This window comes from Belonocnema kinseyi, chromosome 5 (assembly GCF_010883055.1).
Source record: "Belonocnema kinseyi isolate 2016_QV_RU_SX_M_011 chromosome 5, B_treatae_v1, whole genome shotgun sequence".
Taxonomy (NCBI): Eukaryota; Metazoa; Arthropoda; class Insecta; order Hymenoptera; family Cynipidae; genus Belonocnema; species Belonocnema kinseyi.
Window position 1 is genome coordinate 150,491,693 of NC_046661.1, and position 12,125 is coordinate 150,503,817.

A 12,125-nucleotide genomic window follows, 5' to 3' on the forward strand; every position below is an offset into this window, starting at 1 on the left:
ATTTGCAATCAAATAGTTAATGTTTAACTGAAAAATATAAAGTTTTAACGAACTATGGAATATTAAAATTTTCAAGCAAAAATTAAACGAATTTTCAATAAAATAGTCAAATTTCCAAGGAAAGGCATGATTTTTTAACAAAAAAGATTAATTTTCGAAAACGAAAATTTATTTAATAAAAAAGCTAATCTTTTAAACAAATTATAGTAGAATTTTTAAATAGAAAGGATACATTTTCAAATAAAAATTGAATATTTAGATGTGCGGTTAAAAAATTAATTTTTAATTAATAATAAAACGAACTTTTAAGGAAAAATTTACATTTTTAACTGAAGAAATGATTGATTTTCAAAAAAAAAGTTCAGTTTTCAACCAAAAATATCATTTTTCAATCTTTTCAACTAAAAGGTGAATTTGCAATCAAATAGTTAATGTTTAACTAAAAAATATAAAGTTTCAACCAACTATGGAATATTTAAATTTTCAAGCAAAAATTAAACGAATTTTCAATAAAATAGTCAAATTTTCAAGGAAAGCCATGGATTTTCAACAAAAAAGATGAATTTTCAAAAACGAAAATTGGTTTAATAAAAAAGTTCATCTTTTAAACAAATTATAGTCGAATTTAAAAAAAAGGATAAATTTTCAAATACAAATGGAATATTTAAATTTTACGCTTAAAAAATTTATTTTCAACAAGAACAAAAGTTATATTTTCAACCAAAAAATATAATTTTTTAAATATTTCCAACAAAAAGGATACATTTTCAACCAAATAGTTCAATGTTTAACTAAAAAATATCAATTTTCAACCAATTATGCAATATTTACATTTTCAAGCAAAAATTAAACAAATTTTCAATAAAATAGTCAAATTTCCAAGAAAAGGCATGAATTTTCAACAAAAAAGAAGAATTTTCAAAAACGAAAATTGATTTAAAAAAAAATTAATCTTTTAAACAAATTATAGTAGAATTTTTGAATAAAAAGGATACATTTTCAAATACAAATGGAATATTTAAATTTTCGGTTGAAAAATTAATTTTAAACTAATAATAAAATGAAGTTTGAAAGAAAAGAATTACATTTTTATTCAAAGACATGATTGATTGCAACAAAAAAAAAAGTTCAATTTTCAACCAAAAGTTGAATTTTCAACTAAAAAAGAGAATTTTTTAATCTTTCCAACCAAAAGGATAAATTTTCAACCAAGTAATTAAGTGTTTAACTAAAAAATATAAAGTTTCAACCAGCTATGGAATATTTAAATTTTCAAGCAAAAATTAGACGAATTTTCAATAAAATAGTTCAATTTTCAAGGAAAGGCTTGCATTTTCAACAAAAAAGATGAATTGATCAATTTGATTATTGGACGTTAAATGGGATTTTTAATTTGGATTTTGGTCTTATTTAAATTTCGTAAATTTGGAAAAAAGATGAATTTTCGTAGTTAATTTTTCAAACAAATTATAGTAGAATTTTCAAATAAAAAGGATAAATTTTCAAATACAAATAAAATATTTAAATTTTCGATTCAAAAATAAATTTTCGACTAATAATAAAACGAATTTTTTAAGAAAAGAATTACATTTTTAACCAAAGGCATGATTGATTTCAACAACAAAAAAGTTAAATTTTCAACTAAAAATAAAGTTAAAAAATATTTCCAACAAAAAGGATGTATTTTCAACCAAATGATTAAATGTTTAACTAAAAAAATATAAATTTCCAACCAACTATGGAATATTTAAATTTTCAAGCAAAAATTAAACGAATTTTCCACACAAAAAAATCAATTTTTCAAGAAACGTCATGAAATTTTAACAAAAAAGATGAATTTTCGGAAACGAAAATTGATTTTTTTTAAGTTCATCTTTTTAACAAATGTTAGTTGAATTTTTAACTAAAAAAGATCAATTTTTAACTAAAAATGGAATATTATTTCAATTTTCTGTTAAAAAATTAATTTTAAACTAATAATGAAACGAATTATTACGAAAATAATTAAATTTTTAACGAAAGATATGATTGATTTTCGAAAAAATAGTTCAAAAATAAACCAAATAGTTAAATATTCAAACAAAAAGTTAATTTTTGAAAAAAAAAAGATTAATTTTAATTATTTGGAAAAAAAATAAAGTTGTTCCCATTTTTAAAGGCGGTAATTAAAATTAAAAAGATTACTAATGACAGGCCGATAACAATTCTCAGCATTATTCCGAAAATTTATGAGAGCATCGTCCATGATAAGCTATCAGCTGCATCAGCTAATATTATTATAGATAAACAGTTACTAATTTGGGAGAATTAAAACGTGAAGAGTCAGGGCCGCCTGAACCGTTTCCAGTTGGAATGCACAATATTGCGCAATATGCTCGATTGAGTACTCGCGCACTGCGGCACTAAACTAAAACGCGAGTATACTAAAGCGCGGTTTTGGTGTAATACGGGCAAAAAATCGATACTCTAAATCATTTAGGGCATCCTTTGGGGTCTCCCAGGTTTCGCAACTTGGACTATGAATGTTTATCCTTTATGTTAATGATATCTGGGCAATAATTATATCTTGTTTCTTTTAACTATTTGTTGACGACCTTAAATTCAGAGCATCGAACTGTTAACGGGATGCAGCTCGATGAAAAAAAAAATGCACTGTCATAACATTTACGAAGCAAAATCTATAATTAAATTATTATTAGACTGTTGACAATTGAGAGCTATGTGGGGTTACGGGAATGTGATTTGGGTATCCAGCTGCATCAATTGTTATCTTATAAAGAAGAAATTTCGGTTGTAATCAATAATACTCGCAGGACTTTAGGGAATTTTCATTTTTTAGTTGAAAATTCAACTTTTTTGTTAAAAATTTATATTTTTGGGTTAAAAATTCCATTCTTTTCGTAGAAATATTGCATCTTTCGTGTATAAGTATAAATGTTGCACATTTCTCACGTAAAAATATAATTTTTTTCAATTAAAAATTCATCAGTTTTAAAAGGGAAATTTCATCTTTAATGGATAAAAATGCAAATGTTTCGTTGAAAATTTAACAATTTTCTTTAAAAAATACATCCTTCTTGGTTGAAAATTCAACTGTTTTGTTAAAAATTTTGCTCTTTTCGTAAAAATATTGAACCTTTATGGTATAAAAATTAATTGTTTTGTTGAAAATATAATTATTTTAACCTTTTGTTTAGAATTCATATTTCGCTGCTAATAAGGCAACTGAAAAAAAAATTTGATGCATGAAAACTATTTTTCCTGAAAATTTGTATTTTCTATTTACAAGTTCACCTTTTTTACTAGAAATATTGCATATTTCTTAGATAAAAATATAACGGTTTTGTTGAAGACTCGTATTTTTGTGTTGAAAAGTCCACTGAAATCTTTTTGGATAAAAATTCGAATCTTTTTTTGAAAATCATCGTTTTTACTCAAAAATCCACCTGTTTTAGTAGAATTTTCATTTTTCTTGAACAAAAATGCAACTGTTTGATTCAAAATTTAACAATCCTGTTAAAAAGTCATACTTTTTAGTTAAAAATTCGACTATTTAACAGGAAATTAACTTACCATTTACAATTCTTATTTTGGGGCTGGAAAAGTTAACTGGAATTTTCTTTGGATACAAATTTAACTATTTTTTCACAATTTTTTTTAAATTCATCTGTTTTATTAGAAGAAATTTCATTTTATTTTTTAAATAAAAATGCAACTGTTCAGTTGTAAATTCAACAATTTTGATGAAAAGTCACACGTTTTGGTTGAAAATTTTGCTGTTTTGTTGAAAAATTAATTATTTCGTAGAAAATTACTTTTTGTTTAAAATTTATATTTGGGTGTTGGAAAGAGAACTGAAATTTTTTCTGGGTGAAAGTTCAACTATTCATTTTGAATTTTTTTTAATTAAAAATTCATTTGTGTTAAAAGGGAAATTTCATCTTTAATGGATAAAAATGCAACTGTTTCGTTGAAAATTTAACCATTTTCTTTAACAAAAACATCCTTTTTGGTTGAAAATTCAACTGTTTTGTTAAAAATTGGTCTTTTTGGGTTAAAAATTATATTCTTTTCTGAGAAATATTGCACCTTTCTCGTATAAAAATTAATTGTTTCGTTGAAAATCTAATTATTTTAACCTTTTGTTTAAAATTCATATTTCGTTGCTGATCAGGCAACTGAAAAAAAATGTTGATGCATGAAATCTATTTTTCCTGAAAATTGGTCTTTTTTATTTAAAATTTCACCTTTTTTACTAGAAATGTTGCATATTTCTTAGATAAAAATATAACGGTTTTTGTTGAAAACTCGTATCTTCGTGTTGAAAAGTCCACTGAAATCTTTTTGTATAAAAATTCGAATATTTTTTTTGAAAATTGTTGATTTTAACTAAAAAATCCACCTGTTTTAGTAGAATTTTCATTTTTCTTGAACAAAAATGCAACTGTTTGTTCAAAAGAAAATTAACTTATTACTAACAATTCTTATTTTCGTGCTGGACACTTTTTTTAAAGTTTGTCATTTTGATTTTAAAATTTACCTGTTTTAGCAGAAGTTACATCTTTTTGTATAAAAATGCAACTGTTTAGTTCAAAATTCAACAATTTGGTTCAAAAGTCATACTTTTTAGTTGAAAATTTTGCTGTTTTGTTGAAAATTTAATTATTTCGTAGAAAATTTACTTTTTGTTTAAATTTAATATTTTTGAGAAAAGAGAACTGAAATCTTTTCTGGATGAAGTGCAACTATTTAAATTTTTTTAAAATTTTGTTATAAAAAACTCATCTGTTTTAAAAGGGAAATTTCATCTTTAATGGATAAAATTGCAACTGTTTCGTTGAAAATTCAACTGTTTTGCTAAAAATTAGTCGTTTTGGGTTAAAAATTTCATTCTTTTCGTAGAAATATTGCATCTTTCTTTTACAAAAATATAACGGTTTTGTTGAAAATGCATATTTTTTTGTTAAAAAGTCAGCTGAATTCTTTTGGTTAAAAATTCGTCTATTTAACAGAAAATTAACTTATCATTTACATTTCTTAATTTGGGGCTGGCAAAGTTAACTGGAATTTTCTTTAGATGAAAATTTAACTATTTTTTTTAAAGATTTTTTTTTCATTTATATTTTTTAGGAGAAATTTTATCTTATTTCTTGAATAAAAATGCAAATGTTTGGTTGAAAATTCAACAATTCGGTTGAAAAGTAATAATAAAAGAAAATTGACTTTTTGTTTAAATTTTATATTTTGCTGTTGAAAAGAGAACTGAGATCTTTTCTGGATGAAAGTTCAACTATTTTTTTTTTTATTAAAAATTCATATATTTTAAAACCGAAATTGCATCTTTAATGGATACAAATGCAACTGTTTCGTTGAAAATTCAACTATTTTGTTAAAAATTGGTCTTTTAGGGTTTGTAAATTCTATTCTTTTCTTAGGAATATTGCATCTTTCTTCTATAAAAATATAACTGTTTTGTTGAAAATCGAACTATTTTATCCTTTTGTTTAAAATTCATATTTCGTTGCTTATAAGGCAAAATTTGTCTTTTTCATTTAAAATTTCACCTTTTTTACTAGAAATATTGAATATTTCTCCGATAAAAATATAACGGTTTTGTTGAAAATGCATATTTTTTTGTTAAAAAGTCAGCTGAAATCTTTTTGGATAAAAATTTGAATCTTTTTTTGAGAATTGTTGATTTTCACTTAAAAATACACCTATTTTAATAGAATTTTCATTTTTCTTGGACAAAAATGCAACTGTTTATTTCAAAATTTAACAATCGTGTTAAAAATAATACTTTTTGGTTAAAAATTCGACTATGTAGCAGAAAATTAACTTACCATTTACCATTTACTTTTTTATATTTTCGTGTTGAAAAGAGAACTAAAATCTTTTCTGGATGAAAGTTCCACTATTCATTTTTTATTGTTTTTTAATTAAAGATTCATCTATTTTAAAAGGGAATTTCATCTTTAATAGATAAAAATGCAACTGTTTCGTTGAAAATTTAACAATTTTCTTTAAAAAAAAAAACAATGGGTTAAAAATTCCATTATTTTCGTAGAAATATTGCATATTTCTTGTATAAAAATATAACCATTTTGTTGAAAATTCGTATTTTTGTGTATTTTTTAGTAGAATTTTTATTTTTCTTGAACAAAAATGCTACTGTTTGTTTTATAATCTAAAAATCGTGTCAAAAAGTCATACTTTTTGACTAAAAACTATTTAACAAAAAATTAACTTATTAATAACAATGCTTATTTTTGTGTTAGAAAGTGAACTGGAATTTTCTTTGTATGAAAATTTAACTATTTTCTTCAAGATTTTTTTTCCAAGTTATCTGTTTTAGAAGAAATTTCATCTCGAATAATAATTCATTCTTGAATAAAAACGCCACTGTTTGTTTGAAAATTCAAAATTCGGTTGAAAATTTAATTATTGCGTAGAAAATTTACTTTTTGTTTAAAACTAATATTTTTGTGCCATAAAGCGAACTGAAATCTTTTCTGGATGAAATTTCAACTATTTTTTTTTTCTTTGAATTTTTTATTTCTTTTTAGTAAAAATTCATCTGTTTTAAAAGGAAAATTTCATTTTTCATGCACAAAAATGCAAGTGTTTCATTGAAAATTTAACAATTTCCTTTTAAAAAACATCCTTTTTGGTTGAAAATTCAACTGATTTATTAAAAAATGTTCCTTTTGGGTTGAAAATTTAACTCCTTTCGAAAAGCATTAACGTTTTGTTTAAAAATTAACATTTTGTTGCTGATAAGCAAAGTGAAATCTTTTTTGGATGAAAGCTATTTTTTCTGAAAATTCCTATTTTTCTGTTGAAATTTAACTATTTTACAGAAAACTTAATTTTTGTTTTTAATTTCACCTTTCTTGGATAAAAATGCAACTATTTGGAAGAGAATTTAACTATTTAGTTAAAAATTCATCCTTTTTGGTTAAAAAATTAGTTTTTTTGGAAAAGTGCAAAAAAAAAAACATTTTTTATCAGAAAATTCAACAATTTTTTTTAATTTATATTTTCGATTAAAAAATCTATTAGTTTTAGTAGAAATGTCTTTTTTTATGAAAATAAAAATTTTTATTAAAAATTCTTCTTCTTTGTTTGATTTGAAAGTTGAACTATTTTGTTAAAAATTAATATTTTTTAATTGAAAATTTAAATACTTGGGTAAAAGTTAAGGTAAATTGTTAAAAATTTATTTTTTTGTTTGAAGCATGGTTCAAAATTGAACTGTTTAGTGAAAGGACATTTTTCTGGTTTTAAATTAATTTGTTAACTGAAAATGTAACCTTTCCACGTTTCAAAGATCGATCTATTTCAGTTAAAATTCTCTTTTGATAACAAAAAATTTCAGTGTTTGAGATTAAATTTTTTGGAGGAAAAATGTATCATTTATCGTGGCAAATTATTAATTTTTAACTTGAATAATTTAATTTTTTACCAACGAGACTAATTTTCAAATAAGAAGATTATTCTCTAACAAAAATATAAATTTTTAACTAAAAACGATGATTTTTCAAACAAATATTGAATACATTTTTATTTAAAAATTGAATGTTCAACCAAAGAGATAGATTTTTATTTAAAACTATATGATACTCAATTGGAATAATTTAAATTTTGAGTTAAAAAATTACTTTCCAAACAAAAAAATTTTCCACCAAAAAAAAAACTAACTTTAAAAAAAAATAGTTACATTTGCAAACAAAGTAATGAATTTTCAACTAAAATTGTAAATATTTAACTGTAAAAGTTTAATTTAAGCCAGAAAGTTAAATTTTCAACTAAAATTATTAATTCTTAACTAGAATTATTAAATTTTTACTAACGAGATTAATTTTCTAGGAAGAATTTTTATCTAAAATTACAAAATATTCAACTAGAATAATAGTTCAATTTTCAATTAAAAAAGACAAAATTCCATCCAAATTATTGAATTATAACCAAGAAAAGCTCAATTTTTAAACAAAAATGGACATTCAAATTTTCGGTTAAAAGAATTAATTTGCAATCAAAGTGATAAATGTTAGTCATAAAGGTTAATTTTCTACAAAAAATAGTTACATTGTTTAAATATCCGTAAAAAGCTTCATAATTTTATCCAAAAATTTTGAGAAATTTAGATTTAATGAAAGCCTTTAAATATGAATATATTATCATGAATTTATTTTTAAGTTAAAAATAGTCTACAAAGTTTTAATCGGAAATTCATTAAATAAAAAAGATGAATCTTTAACTCAAAATAGAATATTTAAACTTTCAAATGAAAAATAAATTGGCAAGCAATAATGAAGCGAATTTTCAACAAAATAGTTAAATTTTTAACCCAAGATATGAATTTTTAACTAAAACGATGCATGTTCAAAAACAAAAATTTTTTTAAAAAAAGGTAATTTTTTAAATAAAAAGATTAATTTACTACCAAAGAAGATGAATTTTCAACGAAATAGTTGAATTTTTAATTTAAAAATTTAATTTTCAACCAAATAGTTAATTTTTTGAATAAAAAAAAACAATTTTGAACTAAAAATTGAATTTTTTAATTCTCAAACAATAATGAAGTGAATTTTCAACAAAATAGTTCAATTTTCAAACAAAAAGGTAATTTTTTAAACAAAAATATTAATTTACTCCCGAAGAACATGAATTTCCAACAAATAGTTAAATTTTTAATCAACAAAATCAAATTTGCAATCAAATAGTTAAATTTTTAATTAAAGGGATAAATTTTCAACCAAATAGTTAAATTTTTGAATAAAAAAGAACAATTTTAAACTAAAAATTGAATTTTTTAATTTTCAAACAATAATGAAGTGAATTTTCAACAAAATAGTTCAATTTTCAAACAAAATGGTAATTTTTTAAACAAAAATATTAATTTACTCCCGAAGAACATGAATTTCCAACAAATAGTTAAATTTTTAATCAACAAAATTAAATTTGCAATCAAATAGTTAAATTTTTAATTAACGGGATAAATTTTCAACCAAATAGTTAAATTTTTGAATAAAAAATATAAGTTTTCAACTAAAAATGGAATGTTCTAATTTTCAACCAATAATAAGGCGATTTTTTAACAAAGTTACATTTTTAACCAAAGATATGAATTTTTAACAAAAACGATGCATGTTCCAAAACAAAAATAGATTTTTAAAAAATTTCAACTTTTAAACAAACACTTGAATTTTCAACCAAATGGTTAAATTTTTAACTAAAAAAGATTCAAGTTTCAAACAAAAATTAATATTTATATATTCAGTCAACAAAATTTTCAAACAAAAATGAAACGAATTTCCAACAAAATAGTCAAATTTTCAAGGAAAGACATGAATTTTCAACTAAAAATACGAACTTAAAAAAAAGAATTCAGCAATCAACCAAACAATTGAATTTTTAATCAAAAGGATAAATTTTTAACCAAATAGTTAAATTTTCGAATAAAAAATATGAATTTTCAACTAAAAATGAAATATTGAAATTTTTTGTTAACAAATAATATTGCAACCAACAATGAAGCGAATTTTCAACAAAATAGTTCAATTTTCAAACAAAAAGGTAATTTTTTAAACAAAATGATTAATTTACTACCAAAGAAGATGAATTTTCACCAAATACTTGCATTTTTAATTTAAAAAATTAAATTTTCAACCAAGTAGTTAAATTTTTGAATAAAAAATATCAATTTTCAACTAGAAATAATTTTTTTTAATTTTCAACCAATAATGAGGCGAATTTTCAACAAAACAGTTACATTTTTAACCAAATACATGAAATTTTAACTAAAACGATTCATGTTCGAAAACATTTATTTTTTAAAATTTTAACTTTCTCCCAATTGCACTTGAATTTTCAACAACAAAAAAAACTTTTTAATCTTTTCGAATACAGGAATAAATTTTCAACCAAATAGTTAAATTTTGAACTAAAAAATATACATTTTCAATGAATTTTCAATAAGATAATTAAATGTTTAACCATAAAGGCAAAACCTATTTAAAAAAGTGAATTTTTAATAAAGCAATTCAACTTTCAACAAAAAATAAGAATTTTGAACAAAATAGTTGCATTTTTAACAAAATAATTAAAATTTTAAACAAACAGTAGGATTTTCTTATTGGGTTCTATTCATTTTTTTATATTTAAGCGAAAACCAAGAAATTTATCATTTTACTTTCAAAGTTTTTATATAATTTAAAAAATTTTTAAAAATCACTTTAAAAATTGTTATACCTTTTTTAATTTATTTATTCTCTTGAATCTTTTCAAAATTTTGAAATATCTTTTGAAAAAAATGTAGTTTTCCTAAAAAATGATTTTAAATTTTCCTATGAATGTTAAAAACCTAATTCTTGAAACCTATCAAAATTCTTTAAAAGCTTAAAAACTTGTTGTTTAATATCTTCGAAAATCAACATTTTCTTTAATAATTTTTGAAAGTTTCTAAAATTTTCTAATTATGCAAAAATGAAAATGTTGCTTTCAAATCTTCAATATTCTTTTTCAAAATTGTAGGAAACGATTTTAAATATTTTTCAATTTTCTCTAAAAATTCACTTTTCAAAATAAAAAATCATTCCAAATGTTTCCAGGAATCTCAAGAAATTTTTCTATAAAATTAAAAAAGTAGGCTTTTAGTTCGTATTTAAAAGAGAAAAGGGGAATACGGGCAAGAGTATAAATTCTGTTGTTTTTTTTTAATATTACCTTTTCCCGAGTCTAGTATCCTTCCAGTTCGAAACAATAAAAAAGCAATAAAAATCAGCACTTGTTACACTCGTATCCTCAGGGAAAAAGTAACACTTTCTATCAATAAATAATTTTCGATAAATCCGGCACTGAAAACGGAAGTCTCGCCGAACCCTTACCGTTTTTCTTTCGGTCAGAACAATGTCATCCTTCGACTCGGTCTCTTCAGAAAATGTATCTTCTTTATAAGCACTTCCTCGACAGATTACATCACTAAATTACTAAACTGCTCTCGATGTCACGACGAAGTCTCAATTGACCGGTGAACTTTACGCGACCCCGGGTGACAGAAATTGAACGACCGAGCTCGATTTTCCTAACCTCTTTCTTGCTCCTTATTTATATTTTTTCACTGCACAGTTCGAGAGTTCAACTTGAGTCTCCGGACGAGGCGCGACACGAGTGAATAAAGTGAATTTAGGTTAGAAGTGAAAACGCCAAGGTGAAAATTACGGTCACTGGGTAAGACGTCCGTCAGTTTCGGGCGGAGATTCCCGGGTTTTCGGACTCGGAGAATCTGCCACGAGAGGATGAGAGTGCTCAAGCAAATGAATCCAGAAAGTGAGTTACGAGAGGATAACTATATGCAATTTCTTCCTACCACTCGACTTTAAATCCGGTCGTCGAACGCGCCGCGAACCACGTGGTGGGGTTAGGTCAGGTCATCGTGCAAGAAATACTTATTCAAACTCTGCTGTCTTATCTTGGCTATTCTCAACCGATTTTTTCCTTCTCCGTCAAGAATTCATTATTTAACGCGCTGTCACCAGATTTGCATCGGAATTTCAATCAAATGATGATTTACGACGATCGCTGAACAATGTCAACAATGTTCAAGAATTGCGACTTGTCTGGACTTGTCGAGCAGTCGAGTTGTCTGCTCCAAAGCACGCATGCGATTGGCTCTCCAAGTTGGAGAGGGAAAAGGATGAAAATTTGAATTTCGGAACTTTAAACTTAAAATCCTTTTTTTAAAGAATTCCTCTTTTTCAATAAACGATCTGGTAGTAATATGTAATTAATATACAATAATAAAAAATAGAAATAATAAAATGAATTCCCCCCACGAAAAAAAAACGAATTTTTGACCAAAAAGGTAAATTTAAAGCCAAAATATGACTTTTTTTACCAATCCTTGAGATTCCTGGACAGATTTGGAATGTTTTTTTTTTTGTAAAGTGAATTTTGAGAGAAAATTGAATATCTTTTCTAAAATTTTGAAAAAGAATAATTAAAAAATTTTAAAAACTTTCAAAAATTATTAAAGAAAATTTTGATTTTTGAAGTTATTGAACAAAAAATTTTAAAGATTTTTAAGAATTTTGATAGTTTTCAAGAATTATGTTTTTAACATT

At 23.5% G+C, this 12,125-nt stretch overlaps 1 protein-coding gene across 2 annotated transcripts in view; it reads right to left on the bottom strand.

Moving 5' to 3' along the window:
- LOC117173450 (hydroxymethylglutaryl-CoA synthase 1) overlaps positions 1–11,565 on the bottom strand; it is a 29,023-nt gene extending 17,458 nt beyond the window's left edge. The window contains exon 1 of one of the 2 annotated variants that reach the window (XM_033362026.1): positions 10,890–11,565. The gene's annotated coding sequence lies outside the window, so the exon portion shown is untranslated. Of the gene's footprint in view, positions 1–10,728 lie in introns of both variants that reach the window. The other variant, XM_033362027.1, reaches the window with a different exon arrangement.
- Between the last annotated feature and the right edge of the window lie 560 nt (positions 11,566–12,125).